The following is a 16,597-nucleotide window of genomic DNA, read 5'->3' as shown; positions in this document are numbered from 1 at the left end:
GATGACAAATGTCGAACACTGGGCCGGTGAATGGCGCGTATGGCCCAGCGAAAGGGACATGAGGAGAGCAATTAGTGCGCCTTGGTGTGCTGTTAGGAAAAAGCGCCCCGCGGACGAGCGTTGTGAGCTTTGTTCGCGCTACAACCAACAGCGGTAGCAGTAGATGGCTGCCAGGATGCCTTGGTTCCTCTCTTTGGTGGTTTCAGTTTTCACTTCAGCCATTCTCGCGTGCTGAACTAACAGGACGCAAGCCGCAGCGCTCGCACGTTCCTGGAAGGCGAAATCCTTTCACATGACGGGACAAATGTTTCTCGACGATGAAGATGCTTTTAGCTGGAGCCAGCTCGCTCACTTATCATCGTCCCGGCAGATACGTCACCGGGTGCCCTCCCCACGTGGACTCCCCTTCCGGATCCGGTTGTCGCACGGTGGAACATGCAAAAGTAGTCCCGACTCGACAACAGCACGCGACTGCGACTCACAAAAAGATTACGGGCGCGCATCGCTAGGAAACGGACCTCGGGAAAACCCGTGCCCACGAACTCACATTGCCAGTAGTAGTTTTCATTCTGATAACTGTAAATTATTAAGCACCGCGCTCACCCGCCAGCGGCGTTTCAGTATTGTTTTCCAGCCGAAAGAGCTAGCGGGCTGCTTGCGTCCGTTTCCGTGGCCACTACTATCGCAGGTCGCCCCACAGCACATACTGGCACCCTGCCCATTCGTGTGAGGGCTGAAACAAAAGATAACGAAAGTCACGTAACGCAAATGAAACCGAACTGAGGCAGTGGCAGCATCGGCCCCTTGGGGGATCGGCGATCCGTTTCTTTCGTCTGCGAGTTCGGTGTGCGAACTTTGCAGGTTTTCCCCGGAAGCTGGGAAAGCTTTCTTGAAGACAAACATGTCACCTTTCGAACATGAGTGCGAAAATTTATGTCGCTCGTCCGGGTCACCAAATACGGCGGCAGAAATATTAACTAAACCGATTTGGGTTTTGAGGTCAGAAGCGGGAGAGTTTTTTTTCTGAAGCTCCACCCAAGCTTGCAATGTGAACGGAAGTGTGTGTGCACACCGCAGCAGCAAGATCGGGTTCGGAGTCACTGCTGCTACTGCTGCTACTGCTGCTGCTGCTGCCGATGCTGCTTCTGCGTCAATGCACCGCAACCGGCGGAACTGGTGCGCAAAGAAAAGCCATTTTCCTGAAAATTGGATAATAAATTGAGCGACACAAATCAAATTTAGATACACGGAAAATTTGATCAGGAAAAGTGAGTAAATTCCGGTGACGTGGGCAAACGTAGGGGTGTCGGGAAATGGCACCGAAAAGGATAAAAATTCTTGATGTGTGTGCCCCCGGTGCGCGGTCGGAAAGCCAGTGTGCATTTTTCGTCCGTGGTGAGTTTTCCGAGACTCGGGCGACGAATCGAACGCGCGATGGAAATGGAGCACGATGAAATGGGATGGTGATCAATATTTTAAAAAATCAATTTTACACAAATCTTCCATCGGTTTCGTCCGTCGTCGGGAACGAGCCGGCGTGGGAGGAAGTCAATCCGGAATTGCAGAAACCGTACTCAACCGGCTGGGTTGTCCCATTTCCAGGTGTTCGGTTGGAGAAAATGATACCATGGTAACAGATGGTTGCCATCTTCGATTTTCCTCCGAGGGACTCGTACAGGTATGGCACTTTTATCGACCATCATCGGTCGCTCGAGAACAGGTGATTGGCGGTGAGAGTGGTGGCAGAATGTGCATCACGAGCAAGCTGTTTCATTAATGCTCATAATATTTCCCACCGGGATAACCCGAAGATGTGAGTGGACGACATAAAACTATTACCATTTCCATGCAGCATGGTAAATTTCAATTTTTTCACTTTAACAGCAACTCTCAAAGAAACGAACCGAGAAAATACCGTCAGTCATTCCCCCCTGTATATGATATTAATCTTTCTTATAGTTCTGCACCGTTTGTTCATTTGACGGCAAAAGTGTGAATGTCCTTTCGGAAGGGTACGGATGGAAAAGAAACTTTTCCATCTCATCTGGCTTCGCCTGTCGCATCTGCTAATGCTGTCCACCGTTCGCTTGACTGCCCCTTCGAAGTGGGCGAAGAAACGGAAACTTTCGTCCATTGAAATGCGGCTCCTGCTCCGTGCCGCTCGAAACGGAAGAGCCTGATGCATCCTGGCCTGGTTAGCGGAACCATTATTTATTATCGTTTTGCAGATGAATCTTTACTTTGTGTGTAACCAAGGATTGCTTTCACCCTCGGGAGAGCAATGCGAAAAAAAATACGAGCGCAAGAACTCATCGTCCTGCCGGACAGGCGTAGTGGTGAGCATCCCTTCCGAAAAGAATGGGACGAATTTTCCTTGCCGAAGTTTCGCACAACAGCAGCACAACAGTGGATGCGCCCCGGAGCGAAAGCAGAAACAACCGCAAGGAATGGCAACATTTTCGGGGGAAAGTTTTCCGGGGGCGAAGTTTTAATCTGATCGGAAGTTTGCAGGCACACAGAATGTTCATTTCTGGCAACCACCGGTGCCAGTGTCAGTGTTGTGTGAAAAGCATCCATGCTCTTTGCCCTTTTGGGCCCAATCACGGTGGCAGTTCGAATCAATCGATAAATTAGGACCGCCGACATTGTATCACCATGATGCACTTTTATTGAAGCCATAGGAGGCGCCAACCAGGCGTAGGACGTTGGGTGTATGGCGTAAGGCGTAGGGAAAATTAGTACCGCTGTGCTTTTTTGCGGACGATCCGAAGACAAGCTGTAAATTAGAGCACTAATGAAGTCATTGAAATGGAAATTCGGAACCACGGGAGGGCGGTCGAGCTGGCTAGAAATTGCAACCATTAGTCTCTTGTTTTTTCTCTCCTTCTCGTTTTCCACCTTTCTCTTTCTCTCTCTTCTTCCAGCCTTCGGCTTATCACGCTGGGGATCCGTAACCCTCGAACGGACGGATGGATGGATGGATGGAAATGGGCACTATATATTTTTATTTCCCTGCATGCTCTGCAGGGCCTCCCTCGGGGCCGTGAAGGGTTGTTTGTGGAGCACATTTCACATGCAGAGCTAGTCAAAAGACCACCGAACAAAACCATGATCATAAAGCCGGCCTACCCAGCGTCCCCGTGAGCTCTTCTTTTGGCCCTTCGTCGCTCGACCAGGGCCAGGGATTCGCCATGATTTGCGTCGTTCTTTTTGTGTGATCCCTTGAACATGTGCCTCCACATCCGAGCCCGGCGCTGAAACCGAGCCGGAGAGCATAAAACGATAAAATCGTAAAACTTCGCAAACACGAGTTTGTTTGATTGAAATTCCATCTGATGGTTCGCAGAATCTCGACCATGTTTCCGACGAAATATCGCTCCGCTTTCCGTCGGTGCCTCGCGGCGTAATGCAGTTTTATTCAGTGAATATTCAGAACGCACGAGAACGCCGCTAGACAAAGGACGCCCTGGTTGGACCACTTGAAAGACAGTGCTTTCTTCTGCGAAAGATGTAAGGGAAATTAATTAAAGTCTCCTGCTCGCATGTGCGCAGTGCCATATCCATCTCGTCGGCATTGCTGCTGGTTGTTAAGCAAAACAAATGAAGCCACCTCGTACGGCAAAGGGCTTGAGCCGTAGGACGTCGGCATCGATTGTGCAGCAGTGACAGTGTCGTCGTACCACTTTCAGCGATAAAGCCTGCGCAAACAGTGCGACCGATATTTGGAGGCATTTCCTTCACCACCGGAGCACTGGGAGCTTGCACAAACATTCATGATCTCAATCCGCGAAACGAGCCGCCTACTGTTTGACTTTTCTTTTCCATTCCCGTCGGCAGCATGTAAGCTCCAATGACGCGTACTCGACGTTACCATCGACGTAGACGAGCAGCAGCTGTCAAGGCTTTGGGCCTTCGAAAGGCTGTACACTCGAGTTTCGTGTTTTTTCGCTGATGTTCTGGCCGAGGTTTCGAAGGCCAACGGCCACTTTTAGCTCGCTCCGTGTGACGCGCGCGGTCCGGGTGATGATGTGATGATGTGACAAATGGATTCATCAACGCTATCGGGTGCCACCGGATGGTGCTCGGATATGGAGCAGGACAAAAAAGCTCGCCAACTCACTCCAGAGCCATTCCCGCAACCATTCGACGTGGGCCATCGGGATTTGCGATCATGAATTCATGAGAATTGTTGCAATATGGCAGTGATATTGATGACGGTCGTTGTGACCGTCGCAAGGACGACCGTTCGGCCGAGCGATGGCTTCCTTCTGTACAGGTTCATTGAAATGCATTGAACGAGAACGACCAAACGGGATACGTCCGTGACTATCGTGCGCAAAGCCTTTCGAGTTGCAGCATCCGCGAAAGTTTTAACCTCACTTTCTGCGATTTTTCGTTTCGCTTGCTGCATCGAGCTGGGCATCGAATAGATCCTTGCGAGCTGCTCTGAGTGACGATCGGAATGTGAGTCACATTGCAAGCGGTACTTCGACGTTGGCTAATCGTTTGCACGCGTTCCGGAGTGTATTAAAATACATTCCCAGCACGTGCTGGCGAACGGCAGGCACATTCAAATGTCACCTACTTAAACTTCATCGGTTCGGTGTAGCTTCCTGCTCGAGGTTGGCGTACGATTGAGTAATACTTTGCGGTTCGGCAATGCTCTCATCGTCAGGGCCATTCTAACGTCGCCTTTTCCAGCCACGTTTCCAATCGTGTGGTATAATTATCGAGCCTGAATCGCATAATCCTTCGCCAACTTACCCTCCGGAAAAACCTCACGCAATAAATGGCGCTCACATGTGGTGCGAATGGCCTGCGGGAGTTGTGATTGCTGTGACTTTTGTGGCAGCATCGTAAATACGCACCAGAAAGTTTTACGCACCGGAAGGGAGCGCTGGGACGGCACAACAACAGGTTGCCCGTTGGCCTATCTTCGAGTCGGTAGAGGCATTAATTTTCTAATTTATATTCATCCCATAGTTGAAAGTTGGGCCGTGGTTCGGTTCGGCAGTTCCGAAGGGGTTTCCTTCCCAATGAAGACGCTCGTGCGAAAAGGGGATGTTTCTTTACGAGTGTTAATGAGAAGTATTTTCGACTTCATCAGCTCCACTCGAGACCAACGCTGTCGAAGCATCGTCGGTCGCTAGGAGCACGCGGAGGGACGAGGATTATAAGGCTATACATCAACCCCCAAGTCGGGTGGGTTTTGTGGGGGTGAAAACTGACAAAATGACAGATTGGGGAATAATATTCACCACCACCTTATTCCATTCATATTCATGAGCAGGCCCCACAGGAAGCCATCCGGATGGGTTCACGTTGGGAATAAGTCCTCACAAGTCCTCGAAATGAGCGTACATAACCCCGTGCGTGCGTGCGTGCGATCAATGTCATTCTCCGAGCTCCGGGACAATCCAGGAGGCGCGAGATTCCACGTTAGGCTAAGAGTAATGACCCGAAACAGCAAAGATTCCACCGAACAGGCAAGTGTGTGGATTTTTGGAAGAAACTTTTCCCGAACAGCCCACCAAGTTTGCCCATTATTCGCCAACCAGCAGGATCACAGGAGTCGCGGTCGGAAGCAGAGATGTAGGTCGAGACTGGCGTAATCTCTGCCGCTGATGAGTTTTTAAGAAGTTGGGTGGATCACACCGACGTGCTATCGATGTCACTCATAATTCAGCTCAAACGAGCTGCGAGCCCCAGTTGGTCCTTCCGCCGGAAAACCTCGTCCTCGCGAGAACGTGTGGGTGGTGGTGTAATGAAAATGAAATCGAAAACAAACGGAAACGAAGCGGCGAGTCGAAAACCGGACGCGAGCACCATCCCGAAGCCATCGCAAAAAGCGATTGCAAGTGCGCTAAATCTTTCCACACGAATTGGCAGCGTTTCAAAGTGCGCCCCTTTGCTTCTCGCGCTCCATTTCCCGTTCGCGAAAAGGGTTGTGCATTTCGATCTCTAGCTCACACAGCCAGACAGGATCTACAAGAGAGTGCAAGAGCGGCCGATTCGATCCGAACGCCCCGAGCCGGTGAAAAATGTTTCCATTTTTCAAGAGCTTTATCGAGTGGATCGAGTGTCAGTCAGTAGGGAAGCACCAATCTTAGCCTTGCGCCGTGGGCGAATCGTTCCATCGCTCGCTTTCACGCGTTAACGTTTCGTAATTTCTCTACTTTACCGGCCCGGTGTCGTCCTGCCGGGCGAAGGATTTGTAATTGTGCTGCCGTTCGTGCTACTCATTGTGGATTTCCCTGCCAGCGCGTAAGGCACGGAAAAGTTAATTCAAATACCACTGTGACGGCTGCGTTTGGTGCTCCAATTTATCACCGAGCCAATGGTGGGTTCAATTTCGCGAAGGACTTGCTCGGCTCGCTGGCACGGAATCGCAAATATTTTTCCAACTTGTTCCAACAGAAAACCAAAACAAACGATGCGCAGCAAGCGGGACCGAAAAGGATGGCACAGAGGCGCAGGAAAAACAACGAGCCGTTTATCGAACGACTGCGAGCGGGCGACGATCGAATGAAATCAAATTTCCCAACCTCCAACCAACCCCTGCGGTGGAAAACGGAACTGAAATTGATTGTAATCAAATTAATTGAGTGGGTTGCAGCTCGAGCAGTGCTTTATTTCGGCCAGTGCTGCCAACGGCCGAGAAAGAACAACTGCTCAAGGACACACGAAAAGTGATACTTTACAATCACAGCAACCCGGTAATTGTTTATTCCCTAATGATGGGCTCCTGATTCCGTTCAAATGGGCGGAAACAGAGCAACTACTGCTACTAGGGACATGCTGCGTTCACAAACGTATCTTCGTTCTTCAATCCAGTTGTCGACGATCGATGTCCTTTGATGATACGTCTCAATCCTGTGTGAAGTCTGCCAGGACGAAGGATCAAGGGTAATTACGGTTATGTTGCTTTAAGTAATAGTATACCTTTAAAGACACCCGGCACCGAGCCTGCTGTAATGCGGCTGCACTTGAGCAAACCATGATGCTTTAATCGAATCCCTGATAATTCCAGTGGTTTGTTTCTCCGGTCAAGGACCATCGGGACAGGACTCCCCAGGAATTCGTCCCACCTGGCTCTGGGCCAACTTTTCCCCGAGGATTGTGGCCTTCTACAAGAAGCTTTTCGAACAAACCCTACCGAACACCTTTGCGATGTATTTGGCCCAAGGGCTGGGGCTTGAAACTTTTCGCATACTGTGCGGCTTAGCTGCTACCAGGCGATGGCTTCCAGGCTTGCGCCTAGGCTCGAATCAGCCAGGAAGAACATATTTCATGTATTAATTCTCATGTACGGCAACAATGCCAATGTTCGAGTTGTTTTTCACCGGCCGGCCGGGTTTTCGCTCCGGTCTGGTGCTCCCATGGGCTCACTTTTCTGTTCATTGTTGCCAAAAGGTCCAGCCAACTTGTCGTCTGCAGTTGGAACGACTCGAATGACCTCTTTGAATGTGTTGCAGTGCAATTTACTTAACTCCACACCAGTGTTGGCAGCCGTATGCAGATAGAGTGCAGGCCGGATTCATGGATTCGGTATATATTTTCTGTTACTCTTTCGTCGCTTTTAGGCAATTCGAGCGCAAAAGACGTTTCAATGAAAGCTTACACGAGCCCCCGAGTTGGCTGCAGGGTAACCGGTTGAACTTATCGCTTGTGCACTGTGAGGTCCTTTTCAAAACGCCCCCGACCGGGTGTAATGCATTCGTTTGGGGTGGTGAATATTTGCGTGGCATCGCATGCTGTTCAGATTTCGCAAAGTCTTCAAAGGACAAACGAGCCGTTGACATGTAAAAGGACATGCGCTTGAAGCTACGCACTACCGGTACATCCGTAACGAACAAACAGCAAGGGCAAGGGCTCAGAGAAGTGTGGGATCGTCAGTGAGAATTGAAAACATGAGTGTCCATGTGTCAGAAAGTTCGGCTCAGAATTTATAATTTAATTAAAATGTGTGCCCCAAATCCTCGTGGTTCGTATGAGGACAAATTGAAAAAGGCAACTTCTCCCAACTTCACCGGAGTCAGGCCATTTTGCTAAACAAAGCTCGCCCCAGAGTTGGCGTGTAGCTTGTAAAAGTTGCTCAGCCGTGCATGCAGAATCGCAGTCCTAAGCTTCCTTTACCGGCCTGCAGCACCTCTAGCAAAGAACTGAATTCTGACAAGCATTATATCTCCTGCCACCGACAGACGCATGGTGCGATGGCGGCAATCATACTTGCCTGGCTTAGCAACGCACAACGCGCATCTGGAACGATAGGCAGCAACACGTGCACCCACATCGACAGATCGTCCTTGCCGGCTGGGGTGAGCTATAGCATGCAGAGTGTGAGGAATTAAAAAGTGACGAGAATATGCTGCGAAGCATATGATTCCCGAGTGTCAGTGTTTTTGCCTCGGATGCGCATTGCTCCGTCAAAGACTATCGTCGGAAGTCGAGTGTGCCAAGGTGGGTAAAGAACGGATCGTTGTGTGAGCACATGAGCTCCAACTGCGACCCTTGGTTGTGGTGCAGAAGTCGTCCTTTTTCTTGTCATAGCACTTTCCAAACCACAACCAGTGCGGGGTCCCGAGTTGATGATGAGATGGGATGAAAATTTGCCGTATCAGCTTCTGCAGCGACACGTAGGGCTTTGCAACACTATACTTCCCGTCGCTTTCGAAAGAGCGTGTGCTTTTTCTTTCCGGCTGCTCGGCGAAGGCACGATGTACTGTTTTGTGCAAATTTCATACGCACTTGCGCGTGTCTTACTACTACGCTACCATAATGGAGCGAACCCGAGCCCTGTTCCGGAACACAATCACTGACGTGTTCCATGAAATTGTCGCCTTCGCACTGAACCCAGCAAACCACAACCCAGCGTAGCACACGCGAATTGATTCGAAGCGATTTCCGGCTCCCATTAAAGTGTCGCCGCGTGATAGTTTGCGATTCGCTGAAGGTTATTAAACCGCCACCATGCGCCTCCATCGTTGCGCCACCATGCGCCTCCATCGGGACCATTGCGATTATGAGATCGTGACAAGGGCTAATGTAATTCGAAACGCGCCTCCCACAATGCTGCTGAGCCTCAAATTTCGCATTTGCAACGGTTGAAAGGTGGGGTGCGAGTGAAGTATTAAATTACTATTGCCCACAGCAGAGTGCTCATAACAAACTTCCGCTGTGCTCGGTGTGTTAATTTTGATTCAGCGCCCGCCATCAGCGCCTACATGCTGCGGTGGGAAAAAGCGTTGAATGCATTGCGATCACACGTGAACAAAACAGGACAAAACCCATTCTATAAATGCAGTTTAATTCGTTTTTTGAATGCTCGACGAGCGGAGAAAAAAACGCTAAACTCCGTGGAAAATGGACGGCAAATAATGGTGCAATGTGCTCGTAAAAAGAGCGCTGGTGAAGCTAGGGTGGAAAAATCGCACCCATGTTCGCTGCTCAATAAACTAGGGTTCAAACGATTGTAGGTGCCCGGAGCGATCGAACCGATTTATTTGCTCACCGTTCACGGACAACATCAATTATTGTGCCGGAATCCGACAGCATGCAAGATGAGCTTTTGTGGGAAAAATTAATAAAAAAAACGAACAGCCTTTGAAACTGCGCGACGTAGTGCATATGAAATGCATCTAACATACATCCTGCAATCGCGGTTATTGTGTTCCGTTTTATTATTAAGTGCGAATGAAAACACTCATAGGTTCTATTGATGATGATGCAGCAGGCACACGGTTTCGAATTCCTAGTCCTAGAGGATTAGCCAAATGAGAGTGTGTGTAACGTTTTTCATCTGCCCTTCTAATGCGTCAGCAATTTAAACAAGCAATTTGCCTAGCACATGTTAATTTCCATCGAATTTTGAGCATCCTTCGGTGCTGTGTAAAACGATATGATAATTCATTCTAATGGAGGCATGGCGAGAATGTTTAAAATTTTCGCAAGAAGACTGAAATTATGTTAAATGTTTGTTGCAAACGTAAAATTTCCCAGAATCAAACCTCCGGACGTGTGTTCATCAGATCGCAGGAGCTCGCGCCGCTCACAACCACTCACAGGCACTCACCCCCGCTTCAAGGAGTTCATTCACTTTCGCTCATCTCGAACGAAACGAAAAACAACGAGGGAAGAAAGTGTGACGAGGGAAGAAACAGGGCGACGGCGATGTAAGGGGAGAACGTCTCCTAATTCCGACCCAATTGCCATAAAGGTTAGCAGTGTCAACCCCAGAGAGTAATTGATAATGATACTATGCCGTTTGATGCAAGGTGCAATTTATGAATGAAAATCCCTCCACTTGACACAAAGCAATGGCAATGGCGTTGGGCGACGCCATCGTTGGGGTTGCAGACGCTTAGCAGGCAAGAATGCGAACGGAGCAAAACAACGACGAAACCTTGTCGGCGAGCTTGGCGCCACCATGGCGCCGTACGGTGGGTTCTCCCTCCACCCGCCGTGGAAAGCGATGGGATCTTTTTGCGAGGGTGGTGGGTGCCCCGAGGGCGACGTCAGACAGTGTATAAAATCGTTAGCAGAATAACAGCAAAATATGAGCAATCGACCTTCATCGCGGCACAGCCTCAGCAGCTGCGGATGGCGTCGGGATGGCCGCTGATTGTTGCCCAGGAAGGCGAATTTCCTTCCACTGTTGATTCCGTGAAGGACGTGAAGGGCGCGACTGATCTCGCCACCAGTATTGGTACGGCGCAAATCGAATCAGAGCCTCAGCGAAGGCACGTTGAAAGAGACGTCCTGTTCCGGTGGAATGCGCCAGTACCAGCGGGTTGAAGCAGATCAATGATGATTAAAACGATCGAACCAAGTTATGCTGGCGGAGCGATGGGCTAGTCGAATGTTTGTTTTCCCATGCTCGGCCGAAGGCAATCCCCACCCGATGGGATGATGGATGATGTTGTGTAAATAATGAAACATGAAACTGTAGGTCATTTTTTTCTGGGAAGACACACAAACTAAGCCTTGAGCCGTATCGAGCGATGGAACGCCCTCTGGCAAATGCTGTCTGCAAAGAACTGCAACTAATCCGATCGGAGAACGGCAATGCGGACACATTGCGGGAGTGGGCAGTCGCAGGGTGACGAAACGAGAGGATAATATGTAACCATTAATAAGGACGATGGTCCGACAAGAGGTGACCGCCTCGAATTTATCGATACCATCAAACCCGGGTGGAGCTAAACCGATTGAAGGCTTGATGGGTGGCTTGGAACGAGTGCATGAATGATTCACGACGGTTAGAGCACTACTTTTGAATTCATACAACTGCGTCACGCCACAAGGGTGCCACAAAAAATTATGCCCATATTTCGTCCCGAAACTTTTCCAATATGTTGTAAAGTTGTATCAAGATCTGTGGGGCAGCTATGAGTGGCAGTTTTCGCAAGTCGTTCAGTTGTCAAAAATCATTAAAATGGTAGTTCAAGGATATTACTATACTGTCGTGAGAACACAAATACGATGCTGATACAATATTGTTTAAGTGGTTTGGTTCGGTGCAGCATCAAAATTCACACCACGCTTTGTGAAGCCGTGCATTGAGAGGATAGAGCCGTGTTTTAACATCCCGTAAACGCAACACTCCCTGGAAATGCAGTGGTGCAATCGCGGTTTTCGCCATCTCGCTTGCTTGCAGGACATCATTTATCTGCACCGCTGAATATTCCACAGTACGCCTGATATCGCGGAAGCAATTTAATACGCGACCTAGCAATTGTGCACGACATGCTAAACTTTTACTGTCTTCCCGGCAACAATCTTTCGGCACCTCCTGCACAGTGTGAGGACGAAAAGGAGCCCCACGGCTTGCTTAGAGTCTCAAGCTCAAATTGAATTTGTTCATTCCCGTTTCCGGTGCAACAGCAGGCCGCCGAACCGACCTTTGCGTTGCCAGGAAAACGATTCGCATCGCCACGTTCCCGTGGCAGGGAGAGAGAGAAAAATCGAGCAAATGCCAGCCTCCCTGTGGTTTTCCGGCGTCGTGCGCATTTAGCAGAAGGAGTGAAACTATAAACTGGCAGCTGTAAATTGAAATTTATTTCACTCCTTTGAGCACAGCGAACTTCATTTGACGCAGTCACTCGGCACGGCACGCTGGCGCCACGTTTCGTTCCGGCTTCCGGCTCCTGGTGGCGTCGTTGTTCGAGGCTCGTAATTTATGATAAACAACAATCGAATGAACTTTTGTGCGATATAGCGCCGGAACGTGAGAATTTATAAACTTATTTAAAATGCACAGCATTTATTTGCATCACGCTGGCGTGGTGAAGTGTGGCATTCGGGCGAGTGGAGCTCATTTTAATGCCAGGAGGGCTTACACGGAGGCTTAGAAAACTGGGCTACATTTCAGCACGTAAGCGGCGGCAATAAAAGAGTGCCGCTGTGAATTTACTTTACCAACTATTGCAGAATAATAAGCGAACGATACCCTTTCGGAATAGCTGGTGCAACGATGGGCAGCTTCAAAGAACGAGCAGTCTCGCACTCAATCCATCGTACGTCTCTCAGTGGAAGTGATTAATGCAATTGATTTTTCATAACACCTGTATTCCAGCTCACCCAGCAATCAACAGCCGATCTGCACCGAGTGTATTTGTTATAAGGGAAAGTTGCTGCTGCAGTCCGTAGGAAAACTTTTCCTGGTGTATGTTGGTCGAATAGGTCAAGTGTGCTCCTTTTCGTTGCTCGACACGGGCATGTCCTGTTCTCTCAGAGGGCCAACTTTGAGCTATTGCGCCTTTGCCACATCGCAGCAGGATGAGGTTATTTGATGGATAGGCGATGGAGATGAGAGTGCATCGCGATGCTACATCGGTCAGTTCAGTCTCAGGTGCGCATCTGGGATGAATGATAAGAAAATAATGGATGGTATGTGGGACGGTGGCTACGAAATCGATCGCCTCAGCTAATCATTCCTTGAAACGTGAAAAAGGTTCGTCTGTTCGCCTCCAAAAAAGGGGTAAGAGTTTAGACCAAGCATCAGCTCACTAATTTATTCCATCAGCTAAGTTTTCGTGCGTCGCTTCATTTTCGCATTTCTCGGGTGACTTTTGTGCTTCTGTGAAAGTTGTGAAAGAGGAATTTGCATTATTCTTATAGGACTGTCACGCCAGTGAAAAGTTGTGGAAATGATAAATTAAAACTGGAAGCCAATAAGCCCAGTCATGTGTCTCGGTGGACGAGAGCGTTTGTACGGTTCCCTTGTGTGAGAGTCGACCAAAATCACTTCCCTGTAGTCGACACCAACTTGCTCAAGTGGTTTCGAACTTCAATTTGTAGCTCGAACGCTTGTCAGCACGAAGTGTTGTTCCGAAGTTTGCGAACGTCGATCCGAGCTGGATGTTTTGCGAGAAGTTGTTTTCTATTGCTTTTATGAAGTGTAACACATTTGCATTTGCATTCGGGGTGTTGCTAAAGCGCTCCCACAAGGATGTTTGCAAAGTTGCCCTCGGTTTATGTTCCAGAGAAACCCTCGCAGCACAACATCCTTCGAAAGCGACGCTCGACCGGTAGCATTCTATTTTCGGTGTGCCGTAGCTCAACTCACTTGCCGTATCGTTCAAGCTACGTTAAGGGCGCCAACTAATCACTCTACCTCAATTAGTCAGTTCCGCGTAGTGCTGCGAAACGTTGAGCACAAGGTGCAGAGAGGATCATTTATATCCATCGCACTGTACTGCTCCAGCTGGTGCGCCAGTGAAGACGACCGACGGTTATTATACCGTTCACCTTCTTTTACCGGTACATGCAATGAGATGAAATTGAAATTAATCATTTTCCGACGTTGCGTTTTTCATTAAACAAAGCTTCGTTTTAGTAGGTCAAGTGATCTGTTTTGGTGATGTGTCACAAATAAAAGTCATGAAAATTACACCTCGTGGTGAGCTTTAAGCCTCTTCCTGATCTGAAAAAAATAAGGCCATCGTGTAATGTTATACAATGTCCTGAGGCTCTTGCGTGACAGTACCAGTGAAAAAGCATCATCCAATCGTCATCTAATTGCTTCGTCAAATTCTACGGAGAATCAAGGCTTTTAAATGCCTCGGAGATGGCGAGTTGTTACAAACTGTGTGCCAGCGGCCTCAGGACTCCCGGAAGGCAACGGTCGACCACCAATTAGGCGGCATAGCGATGCAACTAAATGAAGTACGGAGCACCCTCGGGTCGAGTGTTCCGCCTCGGGGAGTATAACGTCCGTCGTCCATTAGCCGATCTGACAAATCGTTGCAATATTCATGCTAGAAAGTTAGCGCACCCGTAGACGCCGGGTCAGATATAATGCTCACATTATACCGGGCCGTTTGAAGGTGTGGATACATTGAGCCTCGGCTCGCGAACAGGGCATTGGGGCCATGTGTCAAAATTCGGAGAGCTAATAGTTTCCCAAACTCGTGGTGGTTTTCCACACGCAAGTGGTGAGCGGAAGTTTTGGGTGGAAATTAGTTTATATATTTACGCTCGTTAGCGTTACGCAAACATAAAGCTGCTGCACTACCTTCGTTAAATCGCGCGCAAACACATAAGTCGCCGTTACCTCCCGAATATGCCACTGGCCGATGTTCGGAAGCCGACGAAACGTGACCCGAGAATCCTGGAGTATCCTTGGGTGGTTCTCCGAGAATCGCGTCTGAAACGGGCGCCTCCATTAGTGCCTAGGTGCGGTGTGGTGGCCTCCTAATGACAAGCATCTGACAACACTTTGCGACTGCTGAAATAAATCAAATTTGCATTCATTATCCTTTCCCGCAGCAGAGAGTCCGCCTGCGGGCTCCACTGAGACCAGAAGAAGTTTCGCACCGACACAGCAGCAGTAATGAAATAAGCAACGTAGCCCACTGATTCCTCTTTGAAGCCAGGTGCGCGCAACAGACGTGTGCCGTGGCGTCCTTTTTCGGTTTCGCTTCCGGAGAGTTATTCTGGGACATTTAACATTTAAGGCATGGACATTTCGCGCGCCTCGAGTGAAAGGTGTTTAAGGAGGGGCTCCGTAGCCGGTTGTGAGAAAACTAACAAAGAAAAACCAACACCAGAACGACAAACGGACTCGTTTATATATGGCCAGTACATGGGTTTCGAATTACACTGATTGGGCATTTATGAGGGGAAAACTATTCCAGCATGGCGGACGATTGAATACCCGCAAAAATCATATCGTTATTCTCTCGACGCGCTTCTGCTACCACTTTCTCGAAAGCATCCATTAGCTGATTAATGCGGCATTCGAAACACTTCACCGAGCTCGTGAACGCCGGTTGAAATGGGGGAAAATCGTTACAATAGAGCACAATGTAATTACTAATGGGCGAGCGCTAGGAAAGTCTCGAGCATTTTCTAGGAATCCCTTTGTGCGTTGAATCGCTCGACTGCCTCACCTGTTGCCAGCGTGGTTCGAGCGGAAAAATCAAAGAAAACTAAACAGCATCGATCGTAGCGATTCACGCAGCTGCCAGCTGCCGAAGGACCCATGTGGTGAACCTGATAGAATGTAAATCATCGGAAGCATGAGGATGTGAGTTACGCGTTGGCAAATTAAATCCACGCCAGCATCAGACGCCAGCTCGGCCATCAGCTTATCCGGTGTCGGAGGCAGCTCTAACATCAACGTCTAAAGCCGCACATGACGTGCATGGGCGTAATGCAACGCCTCCGCTGATCGATGAGCTGCCAGTATGTCACAAACACTGGCCTCGAATCCACCCGATAGGATGTGTGGCCTCAACACACCTGGTCTGGAATAATTGGCGGGATCATCACTACTCGTGATCGCAACGAGACGACCTCAGTGCTTCTTCCGGGCCGACTCGTTGCATCATTTCATATTCCCTCTGTTCCGATTGGCCCGTGGAAGTGGGTCATGTGATTTTAGTGCAATCCATATTTCGTCGGAAGTGCCAACGAATGCTCATGAAACCCGGGATTCCGACGTCGATGTAGGATGGATCCTGTTTATGATTTTCCGAGTGATTCATGTAAATATGAGCGCATTCTGCAGTGATAATGCATTTTTTCAGGAAATGAATCTTTCCGGTTTTCGGTTACACAAACGACGCTCTCTGCAAAGCGTATGTACAGCAAATTAATTCGGACGACACCGACTGCTCGGACAAATCCTCGATGCATTACAATTGCGCTCGAATCTGTGAAAATCAAATTTGCAAACCACACCAAATCGCCTCGCCACCTCTCGAACTGGCCATTGTCAATTACAACTTTAATTAAACATTTCCACGTTACTGGTCAGTCGGTCTGCTTTCGCTCCAGAAAGAAAGCAACATCGCATTGTTGCCCCGTACAGTCGAGCTGCAGCATAAACCCGCACCATAAGCTGCCCCGGACACAATAGTGATGCTCCGTTGGCGAAACCGGTCGTGGTTGTAGAGCCCGAAATGAAACCGAGGCGCTGGTGCTTTGTAGTTTGCTCCTTCCATTGCGCTCGCCGACCCGTACGCGAACGAGCATGAGCATGAGCATGTAGCACCGGGGTATTAGAGGCAAAACAACAATGATACAACTGCACTGGCTGGCAGGGTGGAAGCCCGAGACGCGAAACTGTGTTTGTTGGTCGTGTTTTTGCATA

The sequence above is a fragment of the Anopheles nili genome, chromosome 3, assembly GCF_943737925.1.
Source record: "Anopheles nili chromosome 3, idAnoNiliSN_F5_01, whole genome shotgun sequence".
Taxonomy (NCBI): Eukaryota; Metazoa; Arthropoda; class Insecta; order Diptera; family Culicidae; genus Anopheles; species Anopheles nili.
This window is presented reverse-complemented; position numbering follows the sequence as displayed.